Genomic DNA, 24,716 nt, shown 5'->3' on the forward strand with positions numbered 1-24,716 from the left:
CTCATTTATTTAACATGTTTAGACAGGCAAAGCACTTATATTGTGTTATCTACACTCTCAGGCCTAGATACATATCCAATACAGTTATGCCTGAAATAATGTTGCATACTTTATATGTTATAAAGCTTTTTTTTTCCTCAGGTTTTGTATATATAGAAAAAGCTATATGTTGTATTCATTAGGCAAGCAAAAACTGTACTCGTTTTGATAAGTAATATTGCTGTGTTTATCTTTCGGCATAACTGCCTTTTCAACTGCACTTCATTTTTTTCCCCTCAAAGAGATTATAGTTTTAAAACAACTTGTTGCAAAAATCTGGTGGAGGAGATAACAACAGTGTATGATATGCCACAGCTAAATGGAAGAATTAGGACATTGTTTTAGAGAAATCTTGGACAATTAATTAAACCAGTCTATTAGCTTTCAAAGATGAGCAAACAAAACAGCATCAGTGACAATGTGTTTCAGTGGAAAAATAAAGCTAAGCTTCCAGACCTCAAAGTGGTGTGAAAGTTTCAAAGCAGAAAAGTGTCTTTGTATTCACCCTTCCGTAATACAGCAGTTGAAGGTGGCTCCAAAGTTTACAAACAATTTATTGTGATGGGACCAAAGCATACTAAAGTTTACTACCCTCCAAAATTACAGCATTAAATGGTGCAAATCTGAGTAATTTCCTCTAAAGAATAAGAAGATGAAATGTGAAGATAGTGCCATAAATGTCTACAAATGCAGAATCCTAATGACCAAGCAGGAATTCAAACATTTGAAGAGCACAGTCTGACTTATTGCCTGATATAAGTCAGGAGTAAATATACAGAAGCCTTCAGAGTTAAACTGGTATAAAACCTGTTCAAGAGAGAACCAGGCTAAACTCCTAAAGTGTACTTAATTAGTCTCATAGATAAAAATATGTGATACACACGCTGCAGTTTGAGAACCTGAAACTGGGTACTCTCACTGCAAACACCACACAGCCCATTTTCTGGGAGGAACAGGGTTTCCATTATTAACATGCACTTCTATTTTATTTATATACAGAAGGTGCAATAACCGACCAACACGTTTTAGCATATTTTAATATAGAATAAGAGCTCTTCCTAGACTGTATTATTCACTGAATTTCTTAATGAAATAAAAATGAGTCGCTGCAGAAGAACCTACTGAGACTTTCTCTATCCCAGCAAACATCTTGACATGCTGTACCCTTGGGGGGGGAAGAACGTGTAGTTGATTACTGGGTCTCCAGCTGCAATCAGTCTAGATCAGCTAAAAGGCTGACTCAGTCTCCTGGTGTTAGAGCTCCTCAGGGTGTTGACTCATGTCCAGCAGCAGATTACACTCGGACAGCTGAAGCGAGCGGTGACCTCGGCTGCTTGCTCCACCCAGCTCCTGGAGGCTGTCACACCTACGGCACGCACAGCTGAGTGGGATGTGCGACAGCTTTGGAAGCACAACAATCTCTAGCTTGGCTTATTAAAGGAAACCAGAACTACAAAAGTTTAATCCACTCCTGTATTTGAATACAAACCTTCAGCCCAGCAGGATTCAGATCCAAGAATTACATTGTTATTTTGTTTTCTTTATCCCACTCAATAGAAAATGAGGCATTTAAGTGATCATGACATATGTGTCACGATATTGTATCAGTACATGATACCGTGTTAAGTTAAATCCCCAGATGAACTCCCAAATGATGCATGCTTCCAGCTACTGAAAATGCAGTATACCACCTCTGCAACAATATTCACCCACAGGGACAGGACACAGTACAGTCCCCTCTTGTCCCCTTCTATGCTTGGTTGCACAGGGTAAGGCAATAGTTGCTGTTTTGAAAGACGCAAACGACTTTATTCCCCTTAATGTAGTGAATGCAAATATGCTGGCCATCATGCGCAGCAGGTAAACAGTGGAAGAGAGGTCTTCTTGAGCCTTCTACTGCGCACTCAGGAAAATGGAGTGCAGAGAACTTCGCAGAGGTTTCCAAACTTAATGGGAAGTTCCAATTATGATTATCATATGAATTATTATGCTGTCTAGACACCCTTGCCAGGGATCAGGGCTTCCTTACAGGGGTGGCTACGCAACAGGAAAAAAGTTCTTGCTTCCCACCAACATTTCTACAAGCTAAGACACAACTGACATACACAGTAATTTCTCACGAGCACATCTTTTCATAAAGCAAAGGGCAGCGTTAACGACAGATTTTCAAAAGTAAATAAGGATGTCTATAAATAGTCTTTGCCAAGTACAGGTGGCAATGGAGAAGGAGATAGGAAAATGTTTGCTTGAAGTATTTGCAAGACATGAAGATTTCATAAGGAAACGTAAAGGCCTGTTATTTATATGAGATGAAAATCTGACTAAGCTGGCTAGAATTTCTTTAACCAACTGTTCCTTTATTCAGAAAAAGCTTATAGGGGGGAAATGGTTCTAACAAAGCTTTACCAGGTCAAGTTCCCCAGTCCTAAGACAGACGCAGTCATCAGATGAAGAGAAAGGAAGAACCTCCAGATAAGCTCTAATGAGTGGCAGTGCCTCAGAAATGAAGTTGTGGTTATACTATTTGGTGAGGAGGCAAAACAACGGTAGACTGATGATTTTGGCCCTCTTCTCGCCCGTAATGAGTACACTGGTCATCCATTTATACTGAAAAGGGTCTTACTGGTTTAACATGGTGGGGTAAGAAAAGTCTTGTTCTTGTTCCAGTGCAGAAGGGAAGTTTTTGAAATACCAGAAGGCTTTGTGACACTGGAAAGCTGTTTTCTCTACAAGTCTAGCTCTGACTCTGTGAAGTTGAAAATAAGCTTCTTGAGCCCGCAATATATTGTTTATCTATGGTTAAATCAAAGAAATTTACATGATATATAATACATAAATGTCAAGCAGAAGAGGAGAATAAAAATATCTGTAAACCCTATGTATTTATTTGAACTCTTTTTCTAGCTTACATTGCAATTAGAAATGCTCATTTAATCATAGAAAGTTGGGAAAGTTAAAGAATATCATGTTGTGAAAACTAGAGCAAAAAATTACACTCTAATTGCATTGGCATGAGTTCTTTATCAAATGACATCAGGCACTGAAGCAGCTATCTGATACCTTCAGAGTTTCCACCAAATTGAAAGGTTATTTCAGGATTCTTTTCTTTGTCTGCATCTTTCACTGCAAACATTTCTGCTGCTTGGAAAAAACCCTTAAATAAAACAAAAAAACAAACCAACTTTCCATGCAAAGGAAAAAGTAAGGTCCTGATGTCCCTGAAAAACTGTGGACTTACTGTTCTTTGTAATGTTTATGATCAAGATTCTTGTGCAAACAGATCTGGTTCCTAACAGGAAGCTTATAAATCATACTCATAATTGCTGTCAAAACTGCACTGGAGTGTACTGCAAGTTTCGATAATAAAGAATAGAGTCACAGTTCAAACTTGATTACATTTTGGAAATTCATGCTGCTCTTACAAGAATCAGTGGTCTTAAATATCTTCTTCTCCTGCCAAATTTTTCACTCGCACTTTTTATTATTTATGAAATCAGTGTCTGCACAATGTCATGCAGACCTCTGCTGATAAACTCTAATTAAGATTAAGACAAGCCTTTTGGAAAGGATCCCATCATTAGCAAACATGATAAACACAAAAATACTCCCTACTTGTCAACCAGGAGCAATTCAGTAACCTAACAGTATTATCTGTTGCTAGGCTACAGAGCTGACAAAGCTTCAATTATATTGTATGGCCATACCTATAGAATACTGTATAAGCAAAATGTATCTAATATAAAAGCATTTAACTTCATCCGTGCTATCTGTAATTCATGGCTTCTTTCAATGGCAAAAATCAGGTTAATAATTACATAGCATGCTGGAAAAATCTTAGCGATGTGTCATGTTTGCACAATTTTTTCTAATTTATCTCTATGACTGATAGACATTTGCTTTGTAAAAATAATAAAATGCAAGCAATGGGATGCTGTAAACCACAAGCACAACTACATCTGGGCTCATCAAGATATGGAACCACACTTAGTATAAAAAATATATAGTAAATTGAACCAATTAAATCATATTTAGATGCAGTAATACTCTGTCTTCTGTATTCAGAATAAGGAGTACTGTAGTGATAGATATGCATGCTAATACAAAACTTTATTTTATGTAGGACAGACATCTAAAATACAAGGGAAACTTGCTTTTTTTTTTAAAACAGCCCTTCATTTTTTCCTTCTACATTTGGAACTTTCTTTAAACAGAGCGACCTCTGTTATCCTACTTGGAATCAGCAATTTGCTCTAAAGATTTAACTAAAGCGATGGCCCTTCACCCGTTTTGATTCTCAGAAGCCTACAACACTTCCAGGGAAGACAGACCCCAGCACAGTAAGCCTTCTGATGGTGGGCTTCTTTTTTCCCCTGGGCTTATTTTTTGCAGACCTTAAGGAGTGATCATTTGGGGTCTGTGGGTCACAGTCTGAAAAAAAGAAGATTTAAGGACAGACTCCCCTATTAACTCCACTGGGAGAAAACAGCTTCAAAATGGATGGAACCATAAAGCCTCTTGATTCATAATGTTGCTTTTAGGAAAAGTGACTTAAGAAAGCAAGTAGCTAAAACTGTTTCCATTGAGTACAGCTGTTTCATGGAAGGAAATGCAGCTATTTTTTCACAGATGAAGCAGCATAACAACAATATAAACATATATTCAAAGGCAATCCCATTGTCCTGTCTTAAGTATTAGTCAGTTTTCTTTGCTGAACCATTTGAGTCTAGTTTTTTGACCCAGAAATGGCATACATCTTTCATAGAAATTTAAGACATCAATGGCAATATCCATTAAAACCACTTTTCAGTGACAGTTAATTCAGAACTACTACTTTCCTGTAGTAAAATTTGTGCTTACTGGATTTGATTGTTTTGCTGCAACAACATCATAACCCATTTCCTGTACACACATCTTTTTGCAAGAAGGGTCAAAAGACTATCAGAATTTATTTAAACAACAGATTGTTACTCTTAGCAACTTCCAGGCACCGTCAACTGAATTAAACCTTCCTCTCCCAATGAAATAGTCCAATTTGTAAAAACTGATGCTTTTTAGTAATGGTAATGGGGGTTGGAGTTAATTTATTATCTTCCCTCCTTTGTTGCACAGGTTAAGCAGTTATGGAGAACGTGCGCATCGCAATAGGATGGGATCCTCATATTTGGGTTGCTCCTGCTTCTCACCCATGGGGTTGTGACGACTCAGCACGATGAATGCCATTTCAGTGCGGCACAAGTTACTGGGCAGATCTGTAATTTTTGACATGAACAAAGTACATATATCTATATGTAGACACATTGTTTAATAAAAAATTATAATTAATTCAAATCCAATACTGTTGAAATTTTTGACAGTAGAGTAGTACAAGGAACAGAACTTATAAATTATGTGTGCCCCTTCTTTGAAAAATGCTTTGGAGGTTTCTTTGTGCATTGGCAAATACAGTAGGAATATGAGGTATTGTGTGGATCCTCCTGCACAGCACCTGATAAAAGAATAAAGAGCTGTGACATATTCTTAAAACAATAGAGGAATTAAAGAGAAACAATGGGCCAGCTGCTTCATTAATACAATCAAAAGAGAGCCCAGCACAGAGGAGTCCAGATAATTAAGCACTACTCTTTTAGACCTTTTTTCTATAATAAATTTGCTAAAAATTTATTAACTACTTCATAGTTGTTAGATAGATCTATGTACTTGTTTATTTAGGTTGATTAATGCCTTTTCAGTATTCTACAACATGCCAACTCATGGTTCATACAAGTTTTTGAATAAAATAATGTAAGAATAACTGATACAGATCTGTGGTATATACAGCAATAAATCAAAAGCATTTTGTGAACAGTCTTTCCAGTTACTAAATAATTCTTTGCATTTTTCACACGTGTACACAAAATACATACTTTGCACAGCATTTTTGCCATTCATGTATTTTAATGCCAGGGTTCCAACCATCTCTCTGTGAAGCATGTCAAAAATCACCCCTGCAAATTCAGGCTTCTCAAACTCTCACAAAACATAGTTTTAGTGCTACATTAAGATTAATGAGATGATTTCTTAGCATCTTCTATCATTTTTCCTTGTTTACTGATCAAAGAAGATTGCCAAAAGATACCTGACCTTTAATTTTAACCAAACCACTGCATATTATACGCCTGCAGTGTACTGACTGCAAAAAATGTAGAACCTATTATACTCTATAAAATTAGACCAATGCAGTGGACAAACCAGTTCGGTTGCCACTTTTACTATTACCTTTTTGTTCAGCATAAAATATGGAGCCTGCTTCATTTTTAACTCACTGAACAAACTGCAAAATAAAGGAATTGCAACAATATTTTTCAGAACAAAACAACAGAAGAATACTCAGCTTAAAGGCACTAGCCAAATTGAAGAAGGCGGCTTTAAAATCCCTGCATTTTGAGATACAAAATGTCTGACCAGAAACAGGGAAGAAAAATACTCCTTCAGAATACAGCTCTTACTTCTGCATCTGAGTCAACCTGAGCTTTGGGCCTGACTTCAGCTTAGTCATATGCTGACAGTTGACAGTGTTTTTATCTGAATAGATGAATTTATAGTTAAAACTGTCAGGCATTATACAGCTGATAAAAAGAAAAACATTAAAGGAACTTGCCAGTCCTAGAGGAGTGAACTCCCAAAGCTGGTACCTCTGTGTCAGTGAAAGGGGTAGGTCTCTCCCTTGCTGCAGTACGACTATTGCCAACATCACTATCTGTATTACAGTAGCTCTTGAATTAATATTGTAAAAAGCTTGACCAGCTGAACCTCAAATGAAGCACACTGTTTCTGAAGAGCAAGGAGTATAACAAACACTTAGATCTGACCTCTTGTTTTCCCACTGTTGTCTGCCTGCTTTTTGTTAGTTTGAGGACTTCTATTTGTTTCCTCCAATTAAATGTCTGGGTGTAACACTCAACAGAGTTCTATTAGGTAAAGAGGCGAAATAGATTAGTGCTCCGAAAATATTCACAGGAAAATAATGTGGTAATTTTATTTGCCATTTCCCCCCCGATAGAGCTGTCACAGCTTATTTACCACAGGGGGAGACAGTTAAACCCATATCCTTAGAAGTTCTATGCATTTAAGAGGCTTATGTATCTCTTCTGGGACCCTCGTTCAAATCCTGGGCTAATCAGAGTGACTACATATCTTTCTATTAGATGGCTCTAAAAAGTCTTAGGTGATATCAGTTCCTGGTGGACGACAGTCCACAGCGTAAAACTATTAAATGTTTGGCACAAATGGCAATACTTACAGAATGAAGCTGAAAACTGTAATATCCTCCCACGTCACAAGAAGTTAAGTCTGCTGCTCAGAGGTTGAAATTAAAGCCTGCCACAAATGCTAAACCTGTTATATTTCCTTAATTCAGCATAAACTCAAACAAGGAAGTCAAAAGAGTTCTCACAAGTTTAGCGATTTCTTCCTTTTTTTTCCCTTTTCTTTCCAAATTCCTGTGTTTTGAATTGAGTGCTACACCTTTTTTACATTTGAATTGGGTCTCACTTGAGTGTTATTTCAGAATGTACTAATCCTTCAGAAAGGAAATTATAAACAGCTCGGAAAAAAACGATAAACCCTTGCTGACATTGCCCACATTGCACTCCCATCACCACTGCAAAGGAGCTAGGACTGATTGTTACCGCAAACTCATCTACCCTTCTACGTTTTACAGGATCAGTGAATGGGCACTCTCCAAAGAGCTTCCCAGGAGACATTCCCAGGTGACTCCCACTGCTCCCCCCAGCTTTTGTGGATGCACCAGGTTTCAGAGAGAGAGAGAAAATGGACTGCTGAAACCAACTACTCTGAAGCAGGGCTTTGGATACACACGTTCCTACAGTCCCCGCTTCCCTAACAGCACAGCTGTAAGGTGACCTTTTTGTAGCCTTACAAACACAATCATGCCTGTGGATTGTCTTTTCAGAGTTATTTTGTGAGACTGGAGTGTATGAAAAAAGGAGGTGATTAAATGAGACAATAGATATGCTTTAATGACACCTCTTTCTTACAGAGAAAGCAGAGTATGCTACATCTTATCAATGGATTTTCTGCTGTCTTGCACCTGCTACTGTAGGGCTCATTTCTTGCCCCTGGGCAAATGTAGAGTGAATGGCAAAGGTACCTGAGCGGGAGGAAGGATTATATAGAGGGAGCTGGATTGATAGGTTGTATTTGTAAAGGAAATAAACACATTAAATAGAAGGACAAATGGGGAAGTTATAGAATGGCAAAACCAAAGTAAGAAATAAATATCGGCTCTGAGACCTGGTTGCTTATTCAATACAGGGGCCACGCTCCAGAAGAAGCTCAAGGCTGTGGGTGAAACAAAAGCCACCTTTTATAATGAACAGAAGCTGGAGCATTTAGCTGTGTGCACTGTAACCCTGAGAAAACAGTTGCTATTGTTGCTGGTTACCTTGGACCTTTCCTCACGTTAACGTTGAGCTCACAGGCTGAAGTTCAGGAACTAGTTTACCTCAGCTGTAACAACCATGGAAGCAAAGTAGCACTTCTTGATTCAGAAAAAAATCTTGCTCCCACTTAAGCCATTAGAACATTTTACACTGACTGCAGTGGAAAAAGACTCTGTGACAAATCAGTGGCTCTCTTACTAAACAAACAACTAAGTAAAAGGCATTAAAAGTAGCTTTGCATGTTTAATATGTTCTAAAATGTAAATGTCATAGAAGCTACAATAAGCATCTAACCCAGTCTTTTCTATTTAGAAAGTACCTAATTTAAAAAAAACACCACACACACACACACACAAAACCCACACCAAAAGCCCAGATTTCCTCCAGATGTGCTAAAAAACAGGTATTACAGTTCTGCTTTTTGAAGTAGAAGCTAGAAGTAAAAAGGACTGAAAACTCATGACTTCCACCTTCCAAGCTATATACACTGTCCAAAGTAAACAAGCATTTTAAACCACTGCCAGTCTACCGTTTAGTTCATCTAATAAGAGAGACTGTTAAAAGCAGAAAGTAAATCCTGTAATGGTAACAGCAAGACTGGGCTACTTGTGGTCACAACAGAAATAAAAAAAGATTATGAATGAGCAAATAGTTAAGACTCTTGCTGTACACACTAACATGGATTAGCAATTAAAGAGGATTCTGTACTTGATGATTTCCTCCAAAACAGGCTTAATAAGAAATACCAGTTTACTGAGCATCATACAGGTGCACAGGAGCTGCCATTCTGCCTGCCTGGTCAGCGTGACTTCTAAATGGCCAGGAAAGAAGTGACTGTATACCCAAAGGCAAGCTGTCAAAATTCAGGCTGCAGCTGATAAACTGATTACAAAGCTGCTTAAGACTTTGCTTGTAAACAAAAGCATTTATCAACTAATAATTTGCAATGAACTGATGTAACTCCCAGCTGAGCCCCAAACTGTAATTGTCTTTACCATCTGCCTATTAAAATACCATTCTTCATCACCAAGCAGGAGCAGAAGGGAGAGAATCTCCAACAACTACATAACTTGCATGCTTATAAATAATCTGTGAGCATTTCACACATTCATTATGATTGCCAGGTTTTGTATACTGCATTTTCTCTTTTTGAGAGGCAAAGAGGTGCTGTAAAGTGGCAGAGAAGAAATTAATAAATACTGCCTGGTGCAAGAAAAAATTATGTAAATTCATCATACTCTGCAGTTTCTTAATTTTTTTCTCTTTTTGCTACTCCATAGGAATATCATGGTGGAAGTCCCCTCAAGCACAACTTTGCAGATTAAACTCTCAATTTCTTTTCAACTTGTCAGTTTTCATTACCTTTCTTTCTTATGCATTCACTTCTTACAGCTGCTTCAATGGGGAGCCAGTTAAAGCATGCTGGCTCCCCAGGGGAGAGTCCGCCGGGGTCTGAAGGATTCTGCAGACTCCGTGGACCTCTACAGGGTCACCCTTAAGAGCATTTTGCCTATCTCGTTGAGAGACTTTCTGAAAATTAAGTGAATGTACGTGCTTTTATTTTCTAGCTACTGACAGCCTTAGTCCTGAGAAAGGTTGTAGAGTTTAGACAAAGTTCAAAATTAACCAATTCAGATGCTCTAAAGCTGATACAGCTCAAAGGAAGAATCACTTTGTTAAACACCTAAAATATTCAAGTATGAGGGGGAGAAAACAGGAGAATTGATACCGTGCAGAGAACGGCAGCCCCTCAAGATGTGTCTGCATTAAAAATTGAATTTAACCAAGAATCGCACTATGATTTAGTGCAATGCACTCGATCAAATGTTCCTGCAATCTGCACTCTCAGCCACCCACTGTTCTAAACGCAAGGCTGTGACCAGAGACCTACTATTAGTTTACCTTTTCAGAAATTTCCATACAAAATGCACAGATGCTTTAACTGCAACTTGATTTCTCATTGACTTTCCAGATTCAGACTAAAATGATCTATTTAGCTGAAATGAGGCTTTTCATGTGTATGGAAAACATTTAGGTAATCAATGGGAGCAAAACAGGGATCTAAAAGAAAAAGAGGACGATTCCTCCTGTTAATTGATTGTTGATCTGTCAATTGTATTGCAATGCAAGAAATTAAAGGATGATCCTGTCACCCATGCTCACAGAAGCAGTCTCATTTCCTTCAGTGATAATCTTTCCCTACCTCATAGTGCCTTTGTCTGACCCTTTACTTTTAGTGTTGCCCACAGACCACCACCCCATTCCCAAGAATTAAAAAATCAAGACAGTTTGGGAGCTATGGACTTAAATGTTTAAGATACATTCCACTCAAGACAACTATGTTTGTAAACTAAGGGAATTTTACATGTATAATTACATATACTCATGAATATGCTGGCTGAACCAGGTCTCCATACCCCAGTTTGGGACCCCCACAGTACTGGGACAGGATTCGAACAGGGGTGAAGTAGAGGGAAAAGTGAACAGAGCGTGCATGGATACAGAAAACACACGTATGAAAATTTAATTTTTTTTTTTAATGTTGTAAAGAAAAATTTTTGTTAAACACTAAGACATGGTGATGAAAAGTACCTTTCAAACCTCTGTAGTTAAGACTCATCATATAAATTATTTAAGAAGTACAAACTTTAAGTAATTTGGTAGAGTGACATCCTTAGCATGATAATGCCGAGTTATGTTATAAAGCTAGAAGATTCAATTTTAAAGACTTCTGTTGCAATTACTTTTTTTTAAAAATGGTCACAAAAAAATAAAAACCAGAAAAGATTGGAAGAGACTAAGCAGGAATTTGTAATTTCTAGTGGTTGCCACACAAAAGGCGATGTTAAAGGAATTTGCCATTGAAATATTACTTGTAATATCCAGAACCTTATTTTGTATTTCTCAAGCTCCTTAAAAATCACAGTTTGTTATTTATGCAAGTAAATCTGAGCACGTGACTGATACAGTAGAGGATTTTTATGAGAACAGGGCAGATTTAATACCACAGAAACACTTTTCAAACGTGTGCATTATGCTATCCCCTACATCCCTCTGCAAGTATGCTACGTGAATTTAAGTGAGCAGCCCAAGCCGCCAAGCAACGCCCAACCACCACACAGGATTATCTAACGAATGAGTCAACTTTGCGCCATTTTTAGTGTTTTCTTTCACGCCCGGTGAGTCAGGCTGGGAACAGCACCCAGGGAAAGGCTATTTCACCTCAGTACCGAAGCCCGCGCAGACCCGCCGGGCGGCGGCGACGGCCACCCCCAGCCCTCCCCGCTCCCCTCAGGCGCCGGCGGCCTTCTAGAGCCTTCCCCGCCCGCCGCTCCGCCACGAGGGCCGCCTCGCCCCGCCCCGCCCCGCCCCGCCCCGCAGCGCCCCTGGCGGGCGCGCCCCAGCAGAGCCCGCGGCGCCGCCAGCGCCGCCCCGCCGCCAGCAGATGGCGCTGCCGCCCCGCCGCCGGCGCCGCCGGGCGGGGGGGCGGAGGGGGCCGGCGCCGTTATTTATTTAATTTTACACAACACTGCACATCGCGCCACCGGGGCTGATAAAGCCGGGCGGCGTCAGGAAGTTTGATTAAACCCTTTCCACGCGACCCCCTCGCGCCTGCTGCTTTCCTGACAGTCGCCCCGTGCTTTCCCTGTCACGACAGAGCGAGATGCTTTCGCTCCCGCGACGGAGAGCGAGGGGGTGCGATGGTGACGGAGCACGGCACTGCCCCAGTCACGCAGGGGAGATGTCCCCCCTCACGGGGGACGCCGAGCCATTCGCCCACTGACGGTAACAAAGGAGATTTAAACAAACTGCCGGACTGATGTGCAAAACAAACTGTTTTAAAATTTTGTCAGCTCGTTTAAGGAGATATTTAGGGAATACTTACCTTCTCTTTCCGAGTATCGTACCTCATATTACCTCAAAATAGCGTAAAAGCCCAACAGGGCATTCCTCTGCTTTTGCTGGTCTGTGCATTAGCACCCCTGCCCACACACCCCAGTGCCCGGTTTGATCCACTCTTGTTAGACAAAAACTTTCAGAAAAATGAAACCACGCTGTAAATAGCGCATCTGCACGAGCACATTTGTTGCCACGACCACCGCTGGGCAGACTACGGTGGATGCCGAAGCCCTCAGGAAAGTGAATTTTTGAGCACATCCGGGCTGTGACACGCAGGTATTAGACCCTGCGTCAGCGCGGCGGCGACCCAAGCGTAACCCCCCCTCCTCTGGCCTGTCTCCCCAAATCCACAGCCAAAGCGCTCTTTGAACCAGACAGCAAAGACAACACAAGGTGACATTTCTTCACCCCTGCCTATCAGAAGATGTTCATCAAAATCACCTTTGCTTACCTACAACCAAGCGGACGCTTATTTCTTCTTAAATCATTCTACTGTGAAACTGGATAGGGAAAAGATGCAGCTAAGACTGGAAATGATCCAACATCAGCCACTTCATAATATTTCTGTTGCTGAGCAAAAACAGCATTCCAGGGCGCGTGACTCCCACTGAAACACGTGGGAATTGTGACGTTAAAAGTTTGTGGAAACCTTTGAACACTTATCTCTGTCTCGTGAGAGTAATGAAGAAATTCGATGTCAAGCATGCAGTGATCCCAGAAGAACTATCTGGATTTTGGAGGAGCAGGGATTACAGACTGAGGTGAAATTCTGCTAGCCCTGCAGTGCTGGCATGAACCCCTGTGTCCCAGCTGGCCCCTTCTTAGAACTGCACAAAATCTTAAGAGGAATGGTATGAGGCTACTTTAAGTAAAGAGGTCACAGAGATGAAAGAAAAAGTTCTATTAAATGTTTGGGATGCTCCGGGGAATAGAAGATTTTTACAAAGCAGAACTCAAGAACTGGCAGCAAGTATCTATCAAGCCTTCCAGTCTGCTTGAAAATCTGCCCTGCTGTTAAGGCTGTTCTCATGATCACCCCCCACACACACCCCCACACCCCCCCGACAGACCCATCTCTACACTTCACTGACCAGTCCTATTGGACACTAAGTGTTATCTACTACCTTTCTTCCTTTTTAACCAGGACAAAGTACAATGAACAACTCAACATCTCTCTGGGGTATGGAAACGGAATGCAATCTGGCACCATGGAAAAACACAGTTCATCATTGCCTAAGCTACGTATAACTCACACCAAAACACAGTCTCTTGAACGCTAGCCAGTTTACAACAAGCAGTGAACCTCACGGTATCCACAACCTGCTGGAGAAGCTTCATTGTCTCATATCTTTTTGTTCTGCTAAAAGTTAGCACTCACGTGGAGAACCATCTCCATCTACAACTCAGAATCACTAAAATGCTCCACTACCCTTTCCCTTAACGTGTGCCTTCTTGGTCCTGAGAAGATGATCCTATACTATCCTATCTCAGAAAATGTGTCCTCATACTTCTTTATTAAGACACCGGAAAAATCAATGTTCTCTATGCCCTGGAAGTGGAAACGGGATTTAGTGTCTATCTTCATAATGGAAAATATTGCCCATGTGTAGAAGAGACAGTTTAGACCTATTTCCCCAGTCCTGGGAGATACTGCTTGATGTAACAGTATAAAATGCCTTTCAGTATAGCTTCTTATTGTATGTTTAAGTCTTTTTAGCTAGGGGGTTCTCATCTGGTATCTTCTTCCTGATTAATTTTCTTTTCTCATTTTCTTTCAGCTTTCAGCCCTGTACTCCACTCCACATTCTCAGTTTTCATTAAATACAAACTGATAAAATATTAACTGATTATTGTTAATCTATATGCCAGTCAGGTAACACAGGCACTATAGCGTATGTATACACGTGCAAGTATCTGACTTACTGGCCATTACAAGAATTCTCTCAAGTCTTCACTGTGATCAGTCTGCTGGGATGATACTCAGCTAAACAGATAGTTATTTTTAAAGTTGAAGAGTTTGTTGTACAGATACACTGCAGCTGGTCTGGATACATTACTTAATGGCACTACCAGAGACGCGTGAACTATGTATGAGATCCTGTGCCTTGTATCCTTCAGTTATCAGTTCAGGGAAGTTCTACACAAGTCATCTCTCTGAATCTGAATTAACATTTTATCTCATTGCTCATTTACCTATGCATGGTATTCTCAATTAACTGCGCAGACAGCTGAAGAGTGAATAAAGCTGAGAAATGGAAAGTTGTAGTTGTAACTTTTTTACAAAAAAGCTTTATTTGGCTGGTTTTGACAGGTCATTCAAGACTATTCAGCTTCTTGACCTAAAGTCCCCTATGTATAATTGCATGCCTTTTAAATGTTAGCTCAGATATCTAATCTATATCTAATAGATACATCCAGTTCTCTGTAAATGGAAGTGTGCCAAGATAACACGATATTTGAGTGGGAATTTAAAGAAAAGAGCTGGCAATACCAGAAGGAAGTTTTAGCATGAACAACCTTTTGAGAAATGCGTAAGTCATTGCAGGAGAAAAAGATATAAAATGGACAACCAACCGCTTTTTGGGGCAAAGCAAACACAGCATTTTGAGGAGAAGACAAAAGAAACTAGAAAAGAGAAGTATGAAGGATTTCACAGTTAAGAATGAGAGGCTGAAATATACTATGCGATGATAAACGGATCAAGTGAGGATTTAAGAGGGCATAGCTGGGCATATTTTAAGTGAGCTAAATGACCTTCTCAATAGACTTGCAGATGCTAGAAAGGTTTGAGGAGAATTTCAGGCAGCAGTCACTGGGCAAAAATGAAGAAAGCTACTCCTGATCTTGCTCTGACTTCTGATGTGCTCTCATTTGCTTATCTGGGAGAATTTCAAATGGGTCCGCTGGTGGGCATACTTGCACCTGCAGAGCAGCTCTCTACCCTTCTGCTATGGGCAATGGCAAAGAGCCACTCAGAGCTGGCTCTCAAAGCACATTTGTAAAAGTTAATTAATATAAGGGATATGAAAGCTATTACCTGAAAAAAAATACCAAGTTGCTTTCAGATTCTTTCATTATTAATTATTATTAATAATTAAATATCCTTGGTTTACGTATTCAAGACACCTCCAGACAGGTTCCTGCCCCAAGGAGTTTGCCGTGGAAAGGTCAGATTTCAAACCCCTTTATTTATAATAACAAGTGCTTAATCTGCAAGTAGCCATCAACTATTTACACCATTTTGTGTCAGTCTTACGTGACTTTGGCCTCCAAACTGACAGGGGATGACAAAGAAAGAGCAGGAGACAAATGACAGAAATGACCTGGGTAATGGCAATAAAAATGGATAAACAGCAATGTGTGGGGTAGATTAAACAATATGCCTGCTAGTGGGTGCAGATCCCATTAATTCCTTTGTGAGTGCATGTAGAGTCCTTAGCTACAGCACTTTTAATTTTTAATGGATTGATCTATGTATCTGCGAGAGTGAAGTCCAGGAAGAGGCTAGGGGTAGCGGATAATTCTCAAAGGCCAGCTGAAAGGTGTAAGTTTTGATGAGGCATTTGAAGGAGGAGTTGCAAATACTCTCATCCGCATAGATTGTCTACTTTTTCCCCAATGAACATCATTATATTTCTTGCCCCAATTTTTTATCAAAATCGCTTCCAACTTATTTCAGTCTGTCACAATAATATTTTCATATGAGGAGTGTTGTAACCTAATTCCTTCATTTGAATAATACATTCATTTTTAATTACTGCAACTTGATCTCAGATTATTCAAATAACTGTTTCATTTTTTATGCTTACCCTGACCCCAGTGTATTTATAGGCTTTTATCCTTACCTGATACCAGTGTAATGTAATTATAGATTGTATTTTAATCATCTACTATATCCTAGTGAGTTTGTTTAAATCACTCCAATCCGGAGTCTTTTATTTCTATGCCTTTTAAAATTCTACAATGGCTTCTCATTGCATAAAAGCAATATTTTTGTAGTTTACTACAATGAATGAACATTTTGCATGCATTGCTGGCCATGTTTCTAATTTAAATTTTAAAAAGTCGCTATAGAGAACTCTATGTAAAATGAAATCCTGACTTGTAAACAGGCATGGGACAGCTCATCACTTTAAATCTTTGTTCGTTGCTCCTATTTGCTTTCTAACGTAACTTTACAAGGAACATAGCAGAAAAAGAAATCAAATTCTTTTTTTATGCTACCAAAAATAAAAGTATACCTTGTACTAAGAATTGACAAAATATTTATCTTTTCTGCTCACGGGTGCCAAATGTTTGCAAGTTATTTTACCTGTATTAGAAAGAATTCCATGTTGAATCCAGAAGCTAAATAGTTTGGGTGGCCCACATTATCGTTAGTCATGGCCACATTTTGATTGCCAGGGTTATGAATTCACTTTACGAAGGATTTAACTCTCGGAGGTGTTGCATATTCCGAGATTGTTCAGTTTTGCTTAATAATTTTAAAAGCAATAAATGTTATGTTTTTTCCACTCCTTAGTCCTGATTCAGGAGTTCCCCTTTCCCTATCTTTTGTGTTGCTTCAGGATTTGGATGTAGGACGGGGTCAGAAATCAGGTGGGTGAAGCTCCTCACATTTGCACATCTGCCGAAGTACCAGTATCTTTCTGGTCATCAAATCAATTTGTATTGAGATAATTTCCGTTGCTCTAGTCAAACTATGCCCTCTTTTGAGCAGCATTTTTTTCTGTGATGACATCTAGCAGCAAACATAACAGACCTTAGAATGTCCTTACAACGTGCCTGCAGGTGCAGCGTATGCATTTTTCTACAGAATGACATAATGCCCAAAGATACTTCCAAATTAAACCTTCAGCTCAGCAGAGTGGTGCAACCAATGATACTGTTCCCAAAGTTGTGTCTGTGTCTACAGTAGATAGCATAGGTGGAAAAATAATCAAGAGAACAAAAAAATTACCAAAGCTATTAATAAATCTGCTGGTTTGTGGCCACTTACCACTGTGTCATATTAGGGAAAGGGGACTGTATGTGTGCTGCTCAAATTCATGTCACTTGAATTCTCCCCACCCCTCCTTTCTCAAATGTTTAACTAACTTCAAGTTCCTCTATCTTCTGTTCCTTTCTATTCTCCATGTGTGCCCATCCCCCTCCGTTTCCTCTCTGAAATGCCACTTTCAAATCTGATCCCTCCTAGCCTCTAGGAAGTAAGGGTTCAAAAGGCACAGAAACATGATCCCGACTGATGTCTGTTGAGAGGCCAGGTAAGAAATGGGTGTTAGCTGCTTAAAAGTATTAATAAAATGCCCTGTTTTACTCCTACCTCCTCTACCAGATGATCTCTTCTCAGTAACACTTAAGAGCTGCCGAACGTGTCACTGGTGACAGAAGAATTCTGACTTGTACCTTGAATCTCATGAACAGAAATACTGTCCCATAATGGTAAAAAAAAAAAAAAAAGAGTAAATAAGAACAGGGACTACGGGTTTATTGAATATAATCACTGACTAAAATGAATTATTCTGCTTTTCCAAGATCCAGACAGAGGAGCATGTTTCCCTCTGGGATTTCTACTACCATTTGGTCTAATATTAATTTTGCCTATAATACAAGCTTCATTAAAGGAGTAAAACAGCAATTGTCTCCTTGAGATCAAAGGACAATCTGTTAAATAAAAGCAGCCAGATCTCTAGACTGAAATAGTAAGAAAAGTTTGAACTGAATTTTATGGGGAATCAAAATGTAAATTGCAATTTCACAAGGAAGACACAAAGCACAAAATTAACTTTGCAAAGGCATGGAAAGTGGATATGTTGATCTTAAAAAATGTGCAGAGATACTGAATACTTATCTATCAGTGGCATTTCTAACTATAACACTTCCAATAGATGAAAAACGATGCCTGACTAAGAGTATTGGCCTTAAAGAATTACCATTAAACAAGAAACATTGCTTATCAGATAAATTATCTGATTGACCTAGCTTCTATTTAACTGATCTTGTATTTGAAAATTAAGTATCGCGTAAAAATCCATCTGTCATTAACAATCATTCTGCAAATCTTGTGGCAGAATAGTACCTTTGTAAAAACCTGCCACATAACACCTAATATTATTCCTAAAGCTATATTGCACTGTTTAAGATTTGGTACTGGAAAATGGAATAGCATCTCTCTTGCCTAGTTTCAGCATTGGTTTCTTTGGATGTTATAATAAAATCAGTGCACCTACATTTAACCATTGAGCATTATGGAGGTTATGACTAAAGAAAATACTTAAGAGAAACAGACATGCTAAAAATCTAAGTGCAAAGCTTCTCTGAAAAAACGAAAAAAGCTCCTGAAAAAGAAGGGTCATGGCCAAGCCAAGAGAGAATTAGGGATGGAAACTCCTCTCTAGTGAAGCATTCCCATAGGACAAAGGACAGCCCCAAAAGCGGACAGTGCTAGCTAGCAGACTGAGCCAGCTGTGGGCAATGAACGAGCCCTTCATGCACATCGGTGTGTTCTACCATGACCCTTGGTTTCCTTAGAGTAAAATGGTGGTAAAAGTAGCGATGGGAACCATTACTCTTGCAGGTTTTATTTCCCTCTGCAAAAGGCACAGGCTAGAGGGGGGAAGTTCAATTTCAATCTGCCACTGCCAAAGTAGCCCGATCTCTAAGTTATTTCAATCCTCTTATTGAACTGTGTCCCTATTACTAATCAAGAAAAAAAAATTAATAGAAATTATTCTGAGGAAGAAAAACTCAAAAGAAATAAAATCCCCCTGAACATATCTTAATTCTAAAGACTTCTGAAAGGCTTGTGTTTATAATAATTAGAAAAAAGAATTTGGAACCATTTTTGCTCAACATTTTTTACATGATTTGCAATTGACACTTCTTAAATGTGTTCAACAGTCACAGATCATGGGTCTGTACTACTAGCTTAAAAAGGACAGTAGTGGTCGGGTTACCTGCTGCCTTTATACACCCACCAGTGAGTGAAAACTTAGGGGAACAATCTGCTAACCTCAATCAACATACCTTATAGCCTCCACAAGTGCAATTTATAGCTTAATGCATCCACACTTATGAAGTACATTGATGACTTTTAATAAGAAAGGTTAAATCATTATTACTATTATCTTATAAAAAAACCTGCATTTGTATCTCCACTAGACCAGTCAAATACCACTGTAATCCCCGATAAACCAATGGGAATAATGGATGGACATCTGGAGGCAAGATTATGTTTTGATTTCAAATGGAAAATAAATGACAAACTCTCACTTTACAAACTCTGTGAAATCCACCTACTTGGGGCCTTCAATACCTTTCCTTCTGTGTTTAAAATGTAAAACACAAGTACAAAAATGTAAAGAAGTGCAAAATAATCAATACTGATGCCTCAGCAGCATTTTGGTAAAAATGTATGTCAAAGAAAAAAATTAAAAATCTTATTCATCACCAACTAAAAAAGAAGTATAATGCACTAAATATAAGTAAATATTTAATAGAAATTCTAGTTTACCCAGATTTCACATTCTAGGATTTTCTTTATGCATCACAGTGATTTCTTTCAGAGGGAAAATGTGAATACTAGATGCCTTTTTTGACACCTGTGATTCATATTTGCCTCTGGCACAAATAAGAGTGGGAACCTTGATAATATAATTTGTTCACAACATACTAATTTCGGTTTAAACCAGCTAAAATCTTTCTGCTGTCATTAAAGTGTCTTCTATTTTAAAATGAGTTCTTATGAAAAATGTGACAGTTTTGCACTGTGGTAAAAACCAGGCACGGCACAACATACCTTGTGACAACAGGAGTCACTGCTAGGAAATGGGCCATTCAGCTTTCATAAACCTTTGCATATTGTTCCAACTTTCTACTGATTCAGCTCTCCTTTCAGCAGATTTTTGCACTGTCTGCGGTGCAGTAGGATCTATGCTGGCCAGCTACAATGTCATTTGAAAAAGAACAACTATTTACTAGGAAATACACCAGAAACACTAAATTATGCCATTAGATAGCCAGTAGAAGTTAACGATTTTGCTTCGTGACTGATTCTTGCTAGAGTGGAGTAGGTGATCCAGAGGCAGTGGTCTTTATTTCCATTTTCCCAAGACCTCAATACATAGTCCTCATCTCCCTATTTTGTAGTTAACACATCCTTTGACTTTAGTGAAACAGCATTTGTTCCAACTCATACCAATCGGTTCAGACGATCAGTACAGAATGCCACTCAAACGTTCTTGGATCGGAATATCATCCCTAATAATCAAACTTGATACACGTACTGGTTCTTTGGCATGTCTATCATCACGGCCATCTGTTAGGGTGGAATTGTGCCTGCTAAAAAGGAGATATGCCAGTTTTAACATGATATAGGTGCCATCAAAATGCAAGTGACGAAGGAAAGGGTCTAGAATATGGCAGTGATCAGTCTTCTGCAGAAAGATCCTCTGGGTAGCAACCTAACTGTTAGGAATATTATATTGATATCTATAATACTTAGAATCTTTAGTTGGCTTTTCTATCTCTGTCCACCCTGTCTTCATGCTACAGCACTAGTGCTTGGTGTTCTGCGCTTGCTGAAGGAAACATACATCTTTCTCATTTACCATCAAAGCCTCATCATATTAAATAGCCTAATTTGAAGGTCAAATGACAGCAAGATGAAAATTGTCTTTACACCTTTTAAAATCTGAAGTGATACTGATATTTTTAAGAATAAATACTTTTAAGAATGAAACACAATCCTACTTATTATCCTTACTTAGAAATGTCTTTAAAGGATCTCCTTTACTCATAGTTCTGGTAAAAACCACGACTCAGAAGCTCTCCTACTGTCTGATATCGTTGATAGGAGAATGACTTCTCTTATAGTCTTTGTGCTACTGCATCATCTTTAGAAACACAAAAAATACCCTACTGGAACAGAGGGTGGTCTATCTAGTTCAGACTCTGTCTCTAGAGTGGCAACAAGCGATGTTATTTAGTAAGCATATGAGAACTTGGCCTCCTTCTGCAGTTCATTCCCCTAACAGTTTCCAAGCATCCACATGGATTAGGAACATTAGGGGGTACATCCTCGTAGTACCATTTACAGATCTGTTGTCCATAAATTTGTCCAATCTCTTTCTGAACCTGCTGATACTGTCTGCATTCACAGGCTCCTGTGGCATCAAGTTCACAGAGTTAACTCCTTGCTGTGATAATCTGTTTTAAATTGTTCTTCTCCCAGTTTCCTCTAGCACTGCAGGATTTGAGGAATAACAGTTCTTCATTCACTTTATCCACCAGCTTCAAGATTTTGTAAGCCTGTATTGTATTTCCCCCTCAGCTTTCTCTTCACCAAATGGAGAAGTCTCAGATTTTTTGTCTATTGTCACAAGATAGCTGCTCCCTTGATCACTCCAGTCGCCCTTCTTCAGCTGTGATCAGAGCTGCACGCAGTACTCAAGATCTGGATGCGCTGAGGTTTCATATATGGCAAACTGACAGCCTCTGTCTTGTTCTAAAAACTGTATAGGCTTTTGTGATCTGTAGCAAAAGATCTTTAACTGTGTTTAAATCAGAAATCTGGTCTCATACAATTGAATGGTTGCCTTTGGGGCTCCGATAAAGCTGTATGTTGCCACTGAAATATAACTGTTTGGTACTTCTGACTTTCACAGTATACAAAGGGACATAGCATGCTACACCTGGGATAATGTGGCTATGCATTAAGCCATATGATCATACTAATGGTGAAAGGCTCCACAATATGAGCATACACATAATTTATAATATTAGACTGCTATGATATATACAGCTTCAGACATACTAAGAACTTTTCACTTAACCATATACCCAATGCACATTTTCTGTACTTGAGAAGCTACTTGAAAATGCTCAGCGATTTTCTAGGTAACCATAAAAGTTTGGAAAATGAACGTTTAATACTATTTTGTTCACCAAAGTTTTCTACAAGAAATTCTTCACACAATTTCCATTTGAACAACCTGCTAGTCTACTAGCAGACTTTCTGTGTCAATCAAAATAAATCTCTGAGAATGCTTCTGACTGCATGAAGTGTCAGCCCTTCTATAGGCCTGAACCTGTAGCCAACAGAGTCATAAGAAACCTCTGGTCCTGATTTGTTTCTTAATCTGGTGCCAGCTCCTGCTGACACATCTGCTTGTTCTTTTTCAGCTCCCTAAGTTACTGGGTAGACGATCTCTTTGCAACAGGTGAGCCCCTTCCAGCCAGTGTAGCAGCTGGGGCACATGCGTGTGGATTAATGGCACCTGAAACATGCCAGACTCTCAATATCACAGATGATTGTTCTTCTCCCAGCTTGGCTTTCCAAGATGATACCACTGTGCCAGTGCTCAGAGGAGAAGACCTGCTGTCTCTTCTGTTTTGCTTGGCTACAACTTTGGAGAAGGGAAGAATATATTACCAATAAAATTATGTTCTCTTTTAAGCATTACACCATCCTTGGTAAGATATTTGAGTTTCAAGGTTAATAGCTTGTTTTCTTTTTCCAGGGCTCTCTGAATCTTAACACTTCTGTCTCCACTACAGGCTTGGCCATCTGATTTGTCAAATGTGATGGTAATTCAAGACCTCTCTCTGTTAGAATAAGTGATAAATGCAGTAAAGTTTACTAAATGCAGGCTTAGTGTATTAGATAAACCCGAAGCAAGTACAGGTGTGTATATTAGATCTTTTGGAGGTAAGTCTTGCGGCACGCTTTTCACCAGTACTCTGGATTGGTAATAACAGCAAGTTTCTGGCATACTCCCTAAAACCTGTTTCATAGAAACAATCAAAGTATAAAAATTGTATGATACATTTTCAATATCTGTCATCTGTGGCAAATATTACAAATGCTGACCATAGCTATTTACTCTTCCTTGTCATACCTGTAAAATTCCAACTGTCCCTACCATATCTAGTGTAGGAAAAATAGGATGAAGACAAATATTAGCTCCTTTTCTGACTAAATGAATCTATTTGAGGCCCAAATTTGCAAGGAAAGACAGTATTTATTGGTGCACAAACCTGCTTTTGCAAAGAATCAAATTCCCAGGGCGAAAAAAAGATACACGCTGTCTGTAGGCAGGGGAAAAGCAACAAATTCATGTTGCCAAGAGGCACATCAAAGAACGGGAAAATGCATTGTTTTACTAATAGACATACATATCAACAGCCTACAAAGCTGTTTTTGTCAAACTAATCTATCATTATTCAAGGAATTATTGATGGAAACTTTAGCTATGCTCTATGTAACCATAACAAAGACTGGCAGTTGCACAGCTTCAGGAAGAAAAATTGCATCAAAAGGTCTTCTCTCACCTAGGTGTGAATATCATGACATCAAGTCAAAATGACTGTCCACTGGAACTAACACACCATAGAAATGAGTGTGATAGATAGCTGGGTAGATTGTCAGAGGCCTGAAGGAAAGGCACTGGTGTTCATAATGGTGATTTTCTGTGTTTACTGTGTCCAAACTAAGTTCAGATTGTACCCTAAAAATCAAGTGACATCAGCATTAGGAGATATTTACCTTTATGTGTGAAAAATATATCAAGCTTAGCAGTAGTAGGTAGCAGGAAAGGAAGAGCAAGAGGGTTTTTTTTTTTCTGTTCTGATTCAGAGTTTGGCTTGCCGAATACCGTATCACAGGCTGTTAAAGGAAGACCCCTCACTCCCAGAACTGATGAAAATCAAGCCTGCTGAATAGGGCCTAACTGCTCTTTTATTATAAAAATGTCCATTCCTTTTGTCCCATAAATAGAAAACGTTAAATTGCACAATAAAAGATTTGACCACTACATTACATTTTCAGTCATAAATGCAACTTTCACAACCTTCGTTTTTTATAGGATGGGAGCCCTGTTTTTATTAGAGTTGACATGAGGGTAAACGTGGGGACTATAATGGAAAAGTGTGTGATTCATTTTGAATATATTAAAATTCCCTATATATGTATTTATATTTATATGTGTGTGTGCATTACACACACATACACACACATGTGCATGTATTTTCCATTTATATATACGCATGTATACACACATGCATACACCGTTCACGAGACTCAGAAAAGCCAGAAAAGGAAAGAAAAGTGATGTTAAAGGATATTAACATAAAGGGTATAACCCTAAGCTACCAATCATTCTACTCTGAATTATATCAGCATAAAATATAACACAATAAGCTGCCAAGTACATTAACTATGGATTTTAGATTGGAATTCGGAGAGGGGGAGAGAAGAAATCTCATTGTGCTCACTCCATGATTTTAATTAATAAAAAGAATGAAATAGATGACAAACTCAGTCTCCAAATAACAATG

At 38.9% G+C, this 24,716-nt stretch overlaps 1 protein-coding gene across 3 annotated transcripts in view; it reads right to left on the reverse strand.

Annotated features, from left to right (window-relative positions):
- Positions 1-24,716, reverse strand: part of ZFPM2 (zinc finger protein, FOG family member 2) — a 315,698-nt gene that overhangs the window by 12,224 nt on the left and 278,758 nt on the right. The window lies entirely within an intron of this gene.

The sequence above is a fragment of the Aptenodytes patagonicus genome, chromosome 2 (genome assembly GCF_965638725.1).
Source record: "Aptenodytes patagonicus chromosome 2, bAptPat1.pri.cur, whole genome shotgun sequence".
Classification (NCBI taxonomy): domain Eukaryota; kingdom Metazoa; phylum Chordata; class Aves; order Sphenisciformes; family Spheniscidae; genus Aptenodytes; species Aptenodytes patagonicus.